General features: G+C 42.1%; 1 protein-coding gene across 1 annotated transcript in view; it reads right to left on the bottom strand.

Moving 5' to 3' along the window:
- FMN1 (formin 1) overlaps positions 1–14,215 on the bottom strand; it is a 358,987-nt gene that overhangs the window by 246,607 nt on the left and 98,165 nt on the right. The window lies entirely within an intron of this gene.

The raw sequence follows: 14,215 nt of genomic DNA, 5'->3' as shown, positions 1-14,215 counted from the left end.
TTCAGGTCAGCCTGCCTGCTGGCCTCTGGGTCAGCCTGGCTGCCGGCCTCCGGGTCAGCCTGCTGTATTTTGGGAAGCACATGATGTACTTCTGGATCATCATGACCACCACCACCCTTGTCTTGGCTGGCAGCTTGGGTATTTGTATCAGCATCAAAAGTTCGAAATGCCTTAAGTACTGCTTGTTTTTTCAAAGTTGCTGGTTCCAACTTAGTAGTAAATCCAAAAAGTGCTTTCATAGAAAATGCAGTGAAGAAAGGCTGGCTGTGTTCAGTCTCTGTTGCATGCCCTAGATCTAAAAGCTCACTGCTGCCAGGTGAAGTGTTATTTGCTTCCATGCTGGGCAAACCACAATATAGCTTTTACTTTTGTTATTACTGTTAGTTACCTTCTACACAATTGTTTATTACACCCATTCAGTCTATTAACTTACAACAGGAAATGCAATGGGAGCTCTTCTTTTTGTATCATAAGGAAAGCCGGTCTCCCCAAGGTCACACTATCCCTCCTTTCATGTTTCTAGTGCTGTAGTATGGACTGAAAGCGTCTGTCAAATTTTACAACTCCAGTCCAAGAGAAACAAGAAGGCTCTGCATGTTGACATACAGTATTCAAAGTTCTTGGCAGCTTCGTTACTTGTTCCTTTACACAAAAGACTTTTTGTCAGCGAAAATCTGCCAGCACTGTACTCTCAGTTGAAAACCGGACCAATGATCACTGCCCCAATTCCTGCAATCTTACTGGCTACACAATCCTACTTGTTAAAAGTGAAGAGCAACTGTATAAATGAAAAAGCCTGTTGAACAGAACGAATCGCATTAGTTTCCTACTTCCTTATGGGTTGTGAACTTCTGTCTGCCGAAAACTCCTGAAAGCTTCTTTCATGTAACCTTTTCCACTTTGTCTAAGACCGCCTTTAGCAAATGCAACCACACAAAAAAACCTCTGTAAAATTACAAATCCACACAAAGCAATACTTCAAAAATCTCTACCAAACAAACAAAAACAACCTTCGTTGATCTTCTGGACTGTTCTGAATTCTCAACCGGCTACAGTATCTAGACGTAGTACCCTTGAAACTGAATAAAAAATATCAAGCTCTCTCCTTCCGCTTTGCTGCAGGTTTCATCTGGAACGCAGATTTCAGGCTCCAGGGCCAGTTTAAAAAAAAAAAAAAAAAAACTCACACACCCACCCACCAAGAAGACTGGTTTCATATTACTACTGGTTTAACTCTCCAGGGCTATTTCTGTGAACTATAAACAGGTACTTAGCGACCATTCACCACACCCAATGACAAAAAGCTGAAAGGGTAGGCACGGTAAACAGTGAAAGCTCAGAAGTGAGCAATTAACTGTGTAGAGAACAGGAGTTGTGTTACTTTTTTATTATTTCAAAGTACAATACCTTCTGCAGAGACATTTCAGTTCAATAATTTCCTCTATATTGCCTACATAACGCTATATATGTAAGGGGCTCTCTAAGGTAATTTCACTGTTTGGGAATGAAAGCTACAAGTTTGTAAACCTCAGCATTTCCAAGGGAAAAACTTTTTTATTTGTAACATATAAATAAAGCTCATGCATGCAATCTGCAAAAGTTCTCTCACATTAAGAGTAAGATTCATTTTTATTCCTTTTTCAATTTAAGAAACTGCAAAAATTGCAAATACACGAGAAATTCCCAATTTCCTTGTCTACTTCTTCCTGCACCATTAAGAGACTTGTTAAATGTGAGACCACCCATTCACCTATTATGGATGACACAGTGGTTAATGTGCTAATGTTTCTGATACAATGATCCATAACTCACGTAGTGGTGAAGATTACAGCATGTAGCTAATCATGAGGTTAATTTCCACCATTCATTTCTGTGATATTAGCTTCTTCTGAAGAAAAGCCATTTGCAGATAATAGACCACTGGTATGCCAAAGTTTAGAAAAAATGTAACTACAAGGCTGGTTATTGAAATAGACAATGCCCACTTCTGTGTCCTATGCACTGAGAAAGTGCACTATCAATTTATTATATTTAACTTCATGCCTAAATATTTCAAAAAATTAAGAAAGCATGAAAATAATTAGGGAAAAGTTATTTTTGAAAATGTAAAATGACAAAGTAAGAAAGTTCATAAGATCTAAAAAAAAAAAAAGCTGATTACACTTCTGACTTCTACTCAGGTCAGAAACAAAGCCTCCCTAACATCAAGTTGTGATGTTAAGGACTCATCTCAGGCATACACACTTTCTGAATTATATATTTGCATGCATACACACACACGCAATAGGTGGGAACCATTCCAAATGCCTTACCTTCTTTTGTGACTTAAAGGGAAACAATATAGTCTGTCTCTCCTATTGTCCATCACCTCATATGTTCTTTAAAACTTTAAAGGATTCTTTAAAAGTTTGGTCTTGTTTCTTCACTGTGCCCCCTCCTGTATCAAACCCCTCATCCCTGGCTCCACACCCAGCTGGAGCCCGCACCCCAACCCCCTGCCCCAACACGGAGCCCACACCACCGGACCAGAGCCCTCACCCCTTCCTTAACTCGGAGCTCCCTCCTGCACCCTGAACCCCTCATTTCTGGCCCCACCCTGGAGCCCACACCCCCAGCCCAGAGCGGGTATCCCCTCCCACACCCCAACCCCTTGCCCCAGACTGGAGCCCCCTCCTGCACCCTGAACCCCTCATTTCTGGCCCCATCCCAGAGCCTGCACCCCCCAGCTGGAGCCCGAACCCCAAATCCAACCCCTGCCCCAGCCTGCTGAAAATGAGCAAATGAGTAATGGTGGGGGGAGAGTGAGCGACAGAGGGAGAGGGGATGCAGTGAGCGGGGGTGAGGCCTTGGGAAGGGGTGGGGCAGGGCAGAGTCTCGGTGAAGGGGGCGGGGTCAGGGTGTTTGGTTTGGTGTGATTAGAAAATTGGCACTCCTACACCCAGCCCTGGTGTAAATTAATGCTGCAGGGGCAGTTTTAACTTAAGCCACCAGCAGAGAACTGGGCTGCCAGAGGCTCTGCCACAACCTCCCTGTGGGCCCCTTGTGCTGGGGAGAACATGCTGGTGCAGGTGGCAAAGGAGCAACCTCTGCCAGTTTAGCACTGGTGGAGACTCCCCTTACATAGGAATTCTTTAGTGCAAATCTCTGAGCATTTTAAATTCACTTTGTGTTACGTAAGCAGCATGAAGTGAATTTAATGGACCAGAGACTCCAGCCCACAGCATGTAAATTTACACCTATTTGTAGGGATAGCTCAGTGGTTTGAGCATTGGCCTGCTAAACCCAGGGTTGTGAGTTCAATCCTTGAGGGGTTCCATTTAGGGATCTGGGGCAAAAATTGGGGATTGGTCCTGCTTTGAACAGGGGGTTGGACTAGACCTCCTGAGGTCCCTTCCAACCCTGATATTCTATGTCAAGACCCAGGACAGACTTTTTTTTTTTATGTTTTCCTAATGCTTCATTTTGCCTAGACTCCCATTTTTTCTGCTGTTCCTATTGCCATGGTTGTGCTTTTCTTCTTGAAAAGGAGGACTTGTGACACCTTAGAGACTAATTTCAGAGTAGCAGCCGTGTTAGTCTGTATTCGCAAAAAGAAAAGGAGTACTTGTGGCATCTTAGAGACTAACCAATTTATTTGAGCATAAGCTTTCGTGAGCTACAGCTCACTTCATCGGATGCATTCAGTGGAAGGCACGGTAACTCATACCAATTACCGTGGGTTTCTTTGGCCTTGTCTACACTACAGAGTTTTGTTGACAAAAGGCAGCTTTTGTTGACAAAACTGTCAATGCATACAAACTGCAATGCGACTTTTGGTGGCAAAAATGCCCTGTTTTGGCAACAAAATAAAACCACCCCAACAAGAGTGATAAGATTTTTTGTCAACAAAGTGCCAGAGCAGTCACCATGCTTGATTTTATGGCTTTAATTGGCCTCCAGGATGTGTCCCACAATGCCCATCCTGACTGCTCTGGTCAGCGGTTTAAACACCACTGCCCTGCAGCCAGGTAAACAACCATCTGCCCCCCTCCCCGCTTATAAGCCCCTGAAATTTTTGAAATTCTATTTTCTGATGGCTCAGTGTAGAGAGGTCTCATTGCATCTTCCTAGGTGATGCAAACGCTCTCCCGCTTGGACCACTGCAGAGCTGCTGGATCTGCTCAGTATATGGAGAGAGGAGGCTGTGCAGTCCCAGCTGCATATGAGCCATAGGAATTGGGATACCTATGGGCAGATTTCTCGAGGCTTGTGTGAAAAGGGCTATGATCGGGACACACTGCAATACAGAGTGAAGATAAAGGAGCTGAGGCAGGTGTACCATAAGATGAGGGAGGAAAACTGTCACTCGGTGCTACGCCTAAAACCTGCTGGTTCAATAAGGAGCTGGACACTATCCTTGGTGGTTACCCCACCTCCACCACCAAGAGCCCCATGGATACTCTGGGGCAGCGGAAAGAGAACCTAACCCGGAGCACGAAGTCATTAATGAAGAGGTGGAGTTAGACGACAAAGTGGAGCTCCTGGCGGGGTCGCCCGGTGGGATAGGCAGCCAGGAACTGTTCACCACTCCGGAGGTGTCTAGTCAATGTCAGCAGTTCCTCTCCAGTGAGCAAGAAGCAGGAGAGAAGATGCTTGATAAGTGGCTGTGACTTGTGTAGTGCGGAGGTGGATTCAGGGTATAGAAATGTACAAGGCTGCTGTGTTTCTGTGAGCTGGACATTTCCCTGTGCAGCTAATCAATATGGCAGAACAGGGTGTTGATGCACGGCGAGATCTCATGGGAATCCTCCAGAAAGATCACTAGGAAACTCTAGGAAAGGTCTCTAGGATAAAACAAACAAACAAAATAACAGAACACCACTAGCCATCACCTTCATCGCCCAACTAAAACCTCTCCAGCGCATCATCAAGGATCTACAACCTATCCTGAAGGACGACCCATCACTCTCACAGATCTTGGGAGACAGGCCAGTCCTTGCTTACAGACAGCCCCACAACCTGAAGCAAATACCTACCAGTAACCACACACCACACAACAAAACCACTAACCCAGGAACCTATCCTTGCAACAAAGCCCGTTGCCAACTGTGCCCACATATCTATTCAGGGGACACCATCATAGGGCCTAATCACATCAGCCACACTATCAGAGGCTCGTTCACCTGCACATCTACCAATATGATATATGCCATGATGTGCCAGCAATGCCCCGCTGCCATGTACATTGGCCAAACTGAACAGTCTCTACGTAAAAGAATAAATGGACACAAATCAGACGTCAAGAATTATAACATTCCAAAACCAGTCAGAGAACACTTCAATCTCTTTGGTCACTCAATTACAGACCTAAAAGTTGCAGTTCTTCAACAAAAAAACTTCAAAAACAGACTCCAACGAGAGACTGCTGAATTGGAATTAATTTGCAAACTGGATACAATTAACTGAGGCTTGAATAGAGACTTGGAGTGGATGGGTCATTACACAAAGTAAAACTATTTCCCCATGTTTACCCCTTTCCCCCCCCACCCCACTGTTCCTCAGACATTCTTGTCAACTGCTGGAAATGGCCCACCTTGATTATCACTACAAAAGGTCTTCCCCTCCCCCCCACCGCTCTCCTGCTGGTAATAGCTCACCTTACCTGATCACTCTTGTTACAGTGTGTATGGTAACACCCATTGTTTCAAGTTCTCTGTGTATATAAATCTCCCCACTGTATTTTCCACTACATGTATCCAATGAAGTGAGCTGTAGCTCACAAAAGCTTATGCTTAAATAAATTTGTTAGTCTTGAAGGTGCCACAAGTACTCCTTTTCTTTTTGCAGGTACAGACTAACATGGCTGCTACTCTGAAACCTGTCTCTAGGATAGGATCTCCAGGACAGGTACCTCTAGGATCTCTAGGTTAGGTACCCACAGTGCATTGCTCACACTGTTGATGATAGTGCCCCAACTGCGGATGTGCTCTGCCGACAGAGGGAGCGAGTGTGAACATGCAATACTGATTTTTGTTATAGCGCTTTTAGAGTGTTGACATAACTTTTGTCGACAAAAACTCTGTAGTGTAGACAAGGCCTTTTAAATAATTGGTCTGATGGATTCTTTGCTACGAGTCTGGCCCATAAACTATTTCAAGCTGCCCTATTCAAACCAAGCTCACTCATCCATATTGTACCAGACTATTATCCTTGTATTAATATTAAATAGCACTTCCATGTCTGCTGAAAATACTATGTAATCTAGGAATATTGACTGATCTGCAATAATGTGATGAATACTTTATGTGGTCTGATTATTGAGATAGTCACTGTATGTCTATACTGGATTATTGGGTTTTCCTGTATGAATGTATTGGTTTAGTTTAACAGGAGGCTGATGGAAAAACAAGTAGGAAGGCAACACAACAGATCTTGATAAATAGCCTCCCAAGAAACACTTGGGGGTGAGTACAAAGCAATGGCTGAGCTATTAACAATGAAGACCTTACTTCCAGGCTCCAGTCCAAAGTTACACAGCTGTTTTGCCAAGGCTGGCAGCCTGGGGATCAAAGGAAAACTAAATGGTTAAATTGACAGGTTTCAGAGTAGCAGCCGTGTTAGTCTGTATCCGCAAAAAGAAAAGGAGTACTTGTGGCACCTTAGAGACTAACCAATTTATTTGAGCATAAGCTTTCGTGAGCTACAGCCCACTTCATCGGATGCATTCCACTGAATGCATCCGATGAAGTGTGAAGTGAGCTGTAGCTCACGAAAGCTTATGCTCAAATAAATTGGTTAGTGTCTAAGGGGCCACAAGTACTCCTTTTCTTTAAATGGTTAAAAAGATTTTTTGGAGAGAGGGAGGGCGGAGTTGAGTGAGTGAGCAGTTCCTGCAGGAACAGACGTGGGCACAGAGGCAAGTCCTGTGAGAGTATCTGAAGGAGCTGAGGCCCACCCAAGCTTCCAGGGGATGGTAAGTTTTAGGGAAGACAGCTGAACAGTAGGCATTATTTATAGTTTTAAGATCTCTTTCTCTGAAATGCTTTGCAAAGCAACATATTGTTTATTTAAGAAGGCTGCTTGGTCACTTGGTGCCATTGGAAAGAGCTTCTGAGGAGCAGAACTGCAGATACTGACTATAACTTGGGCCTGCTAAAGTAATCACAGTTAGTACTAGGGGACTGCAACCCAAGGCCCAGTCTGAATGGGGGAGAATCACATGATTCCACCCCAAGAAAGGTGAAGGTAGAGAGGCTTGTCACCTGCGAAGGTACAATCAAGGACAGCAGGTGCAGATCAAGGTGTAATTAGCCCAGTAGCAGTGACAGCACTCATTTGCAGTGAAGATAAGGAGGTTTTATGACCTATTGTTAATATGTATTCCAGATAAATTGTAGACTTATACAATAAAGACTTTGTGTCCAGCTGTCAGAATTGGAGCAGTGAAAAAAGGGGGTGAAATAGTGTATTGCACAAGTGGCAATATCTTGTGATGAGCCAGATACAATCCCTACAGAAGCAGCTGCTCTTCTAGAGAAAGGTACCTAGCAAACAACACTGGTTTACAATTTGCCTTTGTTTTCCTGATGATGTGCTTCAGGAAGTGAAAATCTCCTTATCCCAAAGCCATCAGGACCTCAGCCTGAGGGAAGGAGCCCAACTTTGTATCCATTACTGGGAAAAATATCCCAAGACCCAGGTACTCTACAACCAATTCAAGGTTACCACACAACCTACAGGCTACTCAGTTTACCCATCCCTGGCCTCATACAAAACTTCCACAATCCATTCAGGTTTCAAAATCAGACAGTCGCCTCAAACAAGGAGACAGAATCATTGGTAAAAAAACAAGCACTCCTATCTATTGGATAAGGGGTGTGTGGGTGTGTGTGTGTGTGTGTGTGTGTGGGTGTGTGTGTAAACCAAACATACCATCATGCAGTGAGAAAAGAATGGGATTGAGTTGAGATACAGGAGTTTTAATACTGAGGGAATCAATCTCCTGCGAAACATCCTCTAGCAGAACTCGCTACTGACCCTGGACTCAGAGGGTGCATGTTTCTCAGTACCCCTCTTTAAATAGCTACAGTTTCTCTAAGAAGAACAGGCTATGGCAATTTACAAATCCTGCCACCCGGTTCTGCCCTGACCTATCTTCAGCTCCCTAATTCTTCAAAAAAAGCTCTTGAAATCAGTGGTAGCAACTGTCAGAACCAGGAGAAGTCGGCATACTAATTATACCACAGAAAAAACATTCATGACAACTGAAAGTACATTTAATAATCCACATCCTTTGTGACCTACATTTAAATCACAGATGGAAGTTACACACCCCTCCCATTACCCTCTCAGGGACAGAATTCTTGAAGTACATAATGCCTTCCCTGGGGAGAGTCTTAAAACACATAATAAAAGACACAAAGAAAATAACCCTTCCCTCAGGGATTTAAACCAGGGTCCTAGACTTTCTGTCAGAAACAGTTCAGGTGACATTCCCAGATCCTTTCTGTTACCAGAACCACAGATTAATGGGATGGACATGAACACATAGGCTAGTCTACAACCATATGGTAATACTATACAGGAAGCTAAGGAGGAATTTCAATGTGGCTCCAATGCATGGGGATTTGGAAGGAGAAGAGTTTGAATCATCTCTTGAAAATGATTACACAATTAGAGGCCAATTACTTGTTCTACAGAGGGCAAGCCATCATCAGAAATAATGATTTCCATAGCAATGCCTTTTTGATTTGTTTACCACCAAAATAAAAAAGGATGATGCTGGTTGTGTGTTCTCTTCTGCTTAGACAAGGGCTCAGCAGTCAGATACAACAAAAGGTTGAAGTTCTGCATTCTAGCTTGCTGACAAAAACCACCAAGGACTGTGGGGGTGACTGTAGCCTATCACATCAATTATCCAGGAAGATAGAATGCACATGTGCGGTAGACTCAAATAATCCAACACTCAAAACAAAAGCGTTTAAATGGTTATAGCAAACTGCACACACAGACCAATTCATTTTCTGCCTTAGTCACCAACTGGAAAAAAATTCTTTGGGAACTCATATGTGAGTAATGAACTCATGTCATAACGATATGATTATGATGAAGGATTTTAGTGTTCATAATCCCAGAATAGATTAAACTGATTTTTAAAGACTTTGCCTCCCTTTCTCGCTGCTCCTTAGATATCACTACAGGGCAGAACTAAGTTGTCTTTTCTGAGCATTTCCATACCTTAGATTTGTTTTAATTTTAATCTTAACTCTAATTTTTCTGGTTTTATAAATGCTTATTTTTGAGAAATTTACAGTTACCCTGTAATGGATTTTACCCTAGAATACTTTCAATTTCTAACACATCAGGCCTCTTCCACAGCTTTCAGAAGGAACTAATATGGTGCGTATACAGCCTCAACCACAGCAGTACATAAATTTATGAAGGAATTTGGGGTCCCTAAAACAAAAACTGCCCTTAAAGCAGATTGGTGAGAATGTGATGGCTAGTGGTCCTAATGAAATCTGTATCCCCATGCTACTACACAGGTAAATACAATAATTCTTACTTTCTGTTTACCAATTAGGTCATTAAACTAAAAACTACATAGGTCATTAAACATTTACAGATCAATGATTTCAGCAGTGTATCTCAAAAAAGAAGTTGCGTATTTGGCTCAAATCCCAACTGTGAGATTTAACAAAAGGTGTGAAGGAGTCACACACACACACACAGAGTGCTAGATAAACCACATAATGGGATCTGGACAAAGTGCACCATTCCTATGCAAATGATTAGGAACTACAAAAGTAACCTCACCCTGAAAGAGCTACCAGCCAAACTGCTTGCACTTCTGTGTCATATCCTTAAAGAGCAGAAGTTAAAATCAAATATGTTACACAACACAGGGACCAATTTCATCTTAACTGGGTGTTCTTTAGTTGGGAGGATCAAAATAGCCTTTTGCTGAGTCATTTACTCAGCCATTAACCCAGAACAGAGTTATGTCCATCCGCATACTTTAACAGATATAAATGATTGTTTGCTGGGTCAAGAGTCATGGTTTAAAAAAAAAGAGGCAGGCAGAGAGAGAGAGACTGAGCTCACAACCCTGGATCCACACAGTATATGATTCCAAGTATATCCCAGATGAGGAGAGACATTTCAAGGTTGCAGCAGTGAGGCAAACATAGGAACAAAGAAGCATGGGAAATGGGATGACGACACTGAAGATCCATTTTGTTAACAGAAGTCTTAGTGAAAGCTATAAAAGTTAATATTTATTTTTGCTGCTTTTCTAGAGCAATAGTAGACAATTAGAATAGCACTGGAATAATGTAGTTTACATCCTTGTTTGGACTGCTGTTGGATTTAGTGCTTTTAAGGTTTTATCCTTTATTCAATGACAGCCTGCAGCCCCTCAATTTTTGGAAGTTTGTAAGTGTCAGAGTAATCTCAGTTTTTATGTTTGATTAAAAAAACATTGATATTGTAAATAAATGGTTAGAGTTGAAAAGCTTATCAAGAATTTTTCCTATAAATAAATTAGAAATTATTCTCTTTCCATTCCCTTATGCAGCCACTCAGATGCAGCCACTCAGAGCTAGCCAATCAACAGCTGTAGGTCTCAACTATATAGGACCCAGGGATTAATTTATAAGTGTGTAGGTACTGATGTTGTTAGGACCACCAGATGGCTGCCTGTACCTATTGAAGTCCTGGGGGTGGGCAGGCGCAAGCCCATCCAGATCTGAAGGTCCCTCCCCCAGCCTAAAGGGGAGGAGCTACTGAACCCAAGGATCAAGTGAGTTCGGGGTACAACTTATGATGAACAGGGACAGGAGTGCAGGTCACAGGGTCATAAGCAGGAAGCCTGAGGGGGACACTAAGCAGAGAAACCCAGATAGTGCTCACTGCTCCTCAAAGGTGTCTAGGGAGCCAGGGAATGCACGATGGCTGCCTGTAGCTGAGTCAACACTGTAGTTCTACTGAAAGATCGATCTGGCCACAAGGGGAACTCAACAGCATGAGAGGCTACTGAGTTAAATCTAGATTACTCCTGTATACTAATATGGGCACTGACACGGATTATCTGTGGCTTAGTCAAATCATTTCATTCTCCTACTTTAATTTCTCCATTTGTAAAATTAGGATAATACACCATGCCACACAATGATGTTGACAAGATTAGTTAATGTTTGGGATGTCCTAAAAATTATTATGAAAGGTACACAAACACAAAATGGAATACAGGTTAGAGCAGGGGTAAGCAACCTTCCGCATGCGGTCCATTCGGGTAATCCGCTGGCAGGCCGTGAGACATTTTGTTTATGTTGACCATCTGCAGGCATGGCCCCCTGCAGCTCCCATTGGCCGAGAATAGCGAACCATGGCCACTGTGGGCCGTGCCTGCGGATGGTCAACACAAACAAAATGTGTCGCAGCCCACCAGCGGATTACCCTGATGGGCCACGTGCCGAAGGTTGCCAACCCCTGGATTAGAGCAATGGTGAGAGGCAGAATGGACTAGTGAATTGGACACCAGATTGGGACCAAGCAGACTTGGATTCTAGTTGTTGCTCTACTATGTTGCATAAACTTCATTTCCTCTCTATGTGCTTTTCTTCCCTATCCCACCTTTTGTTGGTCTTTTCTTTTTAGACTGTAAACTCTCCAGGGCAGGGAATTTTTCTTATTCTACCTAGCACTCTAGAGCCCTAATCTTAGTTGGAACCTCTAGATGCTCCCACAATACAAATAAATCATAATATAAGAAAAAGGGAGTAAATGAGTTCAATGGGGAAAAGAGTGAAAGAACAGTAAATGCCTACTTGTGAAAACACTAGCTATTAACATTTATCTTTCACTTAAAAGAGGCAAAACACACTCATAACAGGGGCAGTAAAGTTCATGAATGTCTTTTTCTTCAGAAGTCAATACATAACCAGCAGTCTGATTAACACTTACATTTGTATAGGGGATGCATTAAAAAAAGGCAATTCATTACTGGAACAAAACACCCATAAGGTGCTGACCATACCAAGAATAATTATGTTTTTAGGATTTTAGGGCTGTGAGTGACCTCAGCTCCCACTGATTAGTGAGCTATACTTATGAGTTATTGTATAAGTGCTAACGTTTCAGAAAGTGAAGTAGCCGCCAGGAGGACAACCACTTTAGGTTTGATTTTGACCAACAGAGAACAATTGGTAGCAAATCTGGTGGAAGACAATTTGGGTGCAAGTGCTCATGAAATGATGATTTTATGATTCTGAGAAAAGGAAGGGGTGAGAGCAGCAGAATAAGGACAATGGACTTCAAAAAAGAAGATTAACTCAGAACTGGTAGGTAGGGTCCCATGGGAAGAAAATCCAATTTCCTTCTTTGACAGGGTTACTGGACTACTGGATGGGGGAAGCAGTAGATGTGATATATCTTGATTTTCGTAAGGATTTTGATACAGTCCCACATGACATTCTCATAAGCAAGGAAATGTGGTCTAGATGAAATTATTATAAGGTGGGTGTCCAAACTGGTTGAAAGACCATACCTAAAGGATAGATATCAATGGATTGCTGTTCAACTGAGAAGGCATATCTAGTTGGGGCTCCCAGGGGTTAGTCAATATTTTAATTAATGACATGGATAATGGAGTGTACCGTATGCTTATAAAATTTACAGATGAAACCAATCAGAGAGGGGTTGCAAGCACTTTGAAGGACAGGATTAGAATTCAAAATGACCCTGACAAATTGAAAAATTGTTCTGAATTCAACAAGATGAAATTCAATAAAGTTAAATGCAAAGTATTTCATTTAGGAAGGAAAAATAAAATGCACAACTGCAAAATGGGCACTAGCTGGGTAGGTGGTAGTATTGCTAAATAGGATTTAGGGGTTATAGTGGATCACAAATTCAATGTGTGTCAACAATGTGATGCAGCTTGAAAAAAAAAGTAAATATAATTCTGGGTGTTGACAGGACTGTTGTATGTATAAACATGGGAGGTAATTGTCCTGCTCTACTCAGCACTGTTGAGGCCTCAGTTGGAGTACTTTGTCCAGTTCTGGAAGCCACACTTTAGGAAAGATGTGGACATATTTGAGGGAGTCCAAAGGAGAGCAACAAAAATGAGACAGGGGTTAGAAAGCCAGACTTAAGAGGAAATTTTAAAAAACTGGGAATGTTAGTCTTGAGAAAAGAAGACTGAGGGGGGACATGATAGCAGTCCTCAAATATGTTAAATATATTGAGAACTTTGATCAATTGTTCTCCACGTACACTGAAGGAAGGGCAAGAAGTAATGGGCTTTATCTACAGCGAGAGAGATTTAGGTTAATTATTAGGAAACCTTTCTAATTATAATGATAATTAAGAACTTCAGGCTTCCAAAAGAGGTTGTGGAATCTCCAACTCTAGAGGTTTTTAAAAACAGGTTGGACAGACACCTGCCAGGGATGTTTTAGGTTTACTTGGTCCTGCCTCAGCACAGGGGTCTGGACATGACGACTGCTTGAGATCCGTTTCAGCCCTACATTTCCATGATTCTGTACTTTATAAACTTTTTTTTAAAAAACCCAGACACTATGGAATTGAGTCCCTACCAAGAGAAGCGTAATGGAAATAAGAGCAATGCCTTCTTAGAGGCAGAAGTAATGCACTGAGAAGTATTTCTCACCAGTAAGGTACATGCTGGCACCTGTTTTAAGTGTCTTTTTACTCTGAGATATGACACTGAATAAATGGCAGCATGGGGTTCCATGTTTAATTGTTTTCAATATTTTCTACATCAGACACAATTACTTCACAAGTCTGTATAACTGAAAACCCTGCAAACTCAAACTGTGATCTGAAGGTAAAGATGAGATCTTCTGATTCATCAAAACAAATAAAGATTTTGCATTTTGCTTTTGATACTCAAGACAGAGCAGAATCCATCTCAATTTCCCATAGCTACTTTGCCTGCTCAGGACTAACAGAATAAAAAAAAAAACATATTTATTCAGTAACTAAAGCGTGTAAGACTTGCAGTGCACACAGGGACTGGATCTGTTGTGTAAAAAAGGTGCTGTTTTGACGTTCACTATGGTGACCATCACCACACTTTAGGGGATAATCACTTAGATTGAGAGTCTTTTGAAAATAGTTGCATGAACACTTTTTTTCCTTGACAGCAACAGAGGGAAACCAAACTTTTATAGAGTGGCTAACAAGCTCTCTAAAGAGAGAATTTTGTTTG

Source organism: Eretmochelys imbricata, chromosome 6 (assembly GCF_965152235.1).
Source record: "Eretmochelys imbricata isolate rEreImb1 chromosome 6, rEreImb1.hap1, whole genome shotgun sequence".
NCBI classification, from domain to species: Eukaryota; Metazoa; Chordata; order Testudines; family Cheloniidae; genus Eretmochelys; species Eretmochelys imbricata.
The sequence above is the reverse complement of the archived record's forward strand: the minus strand, read 5'-3'. Positions and strand labels throughout refer to the sequence as shown.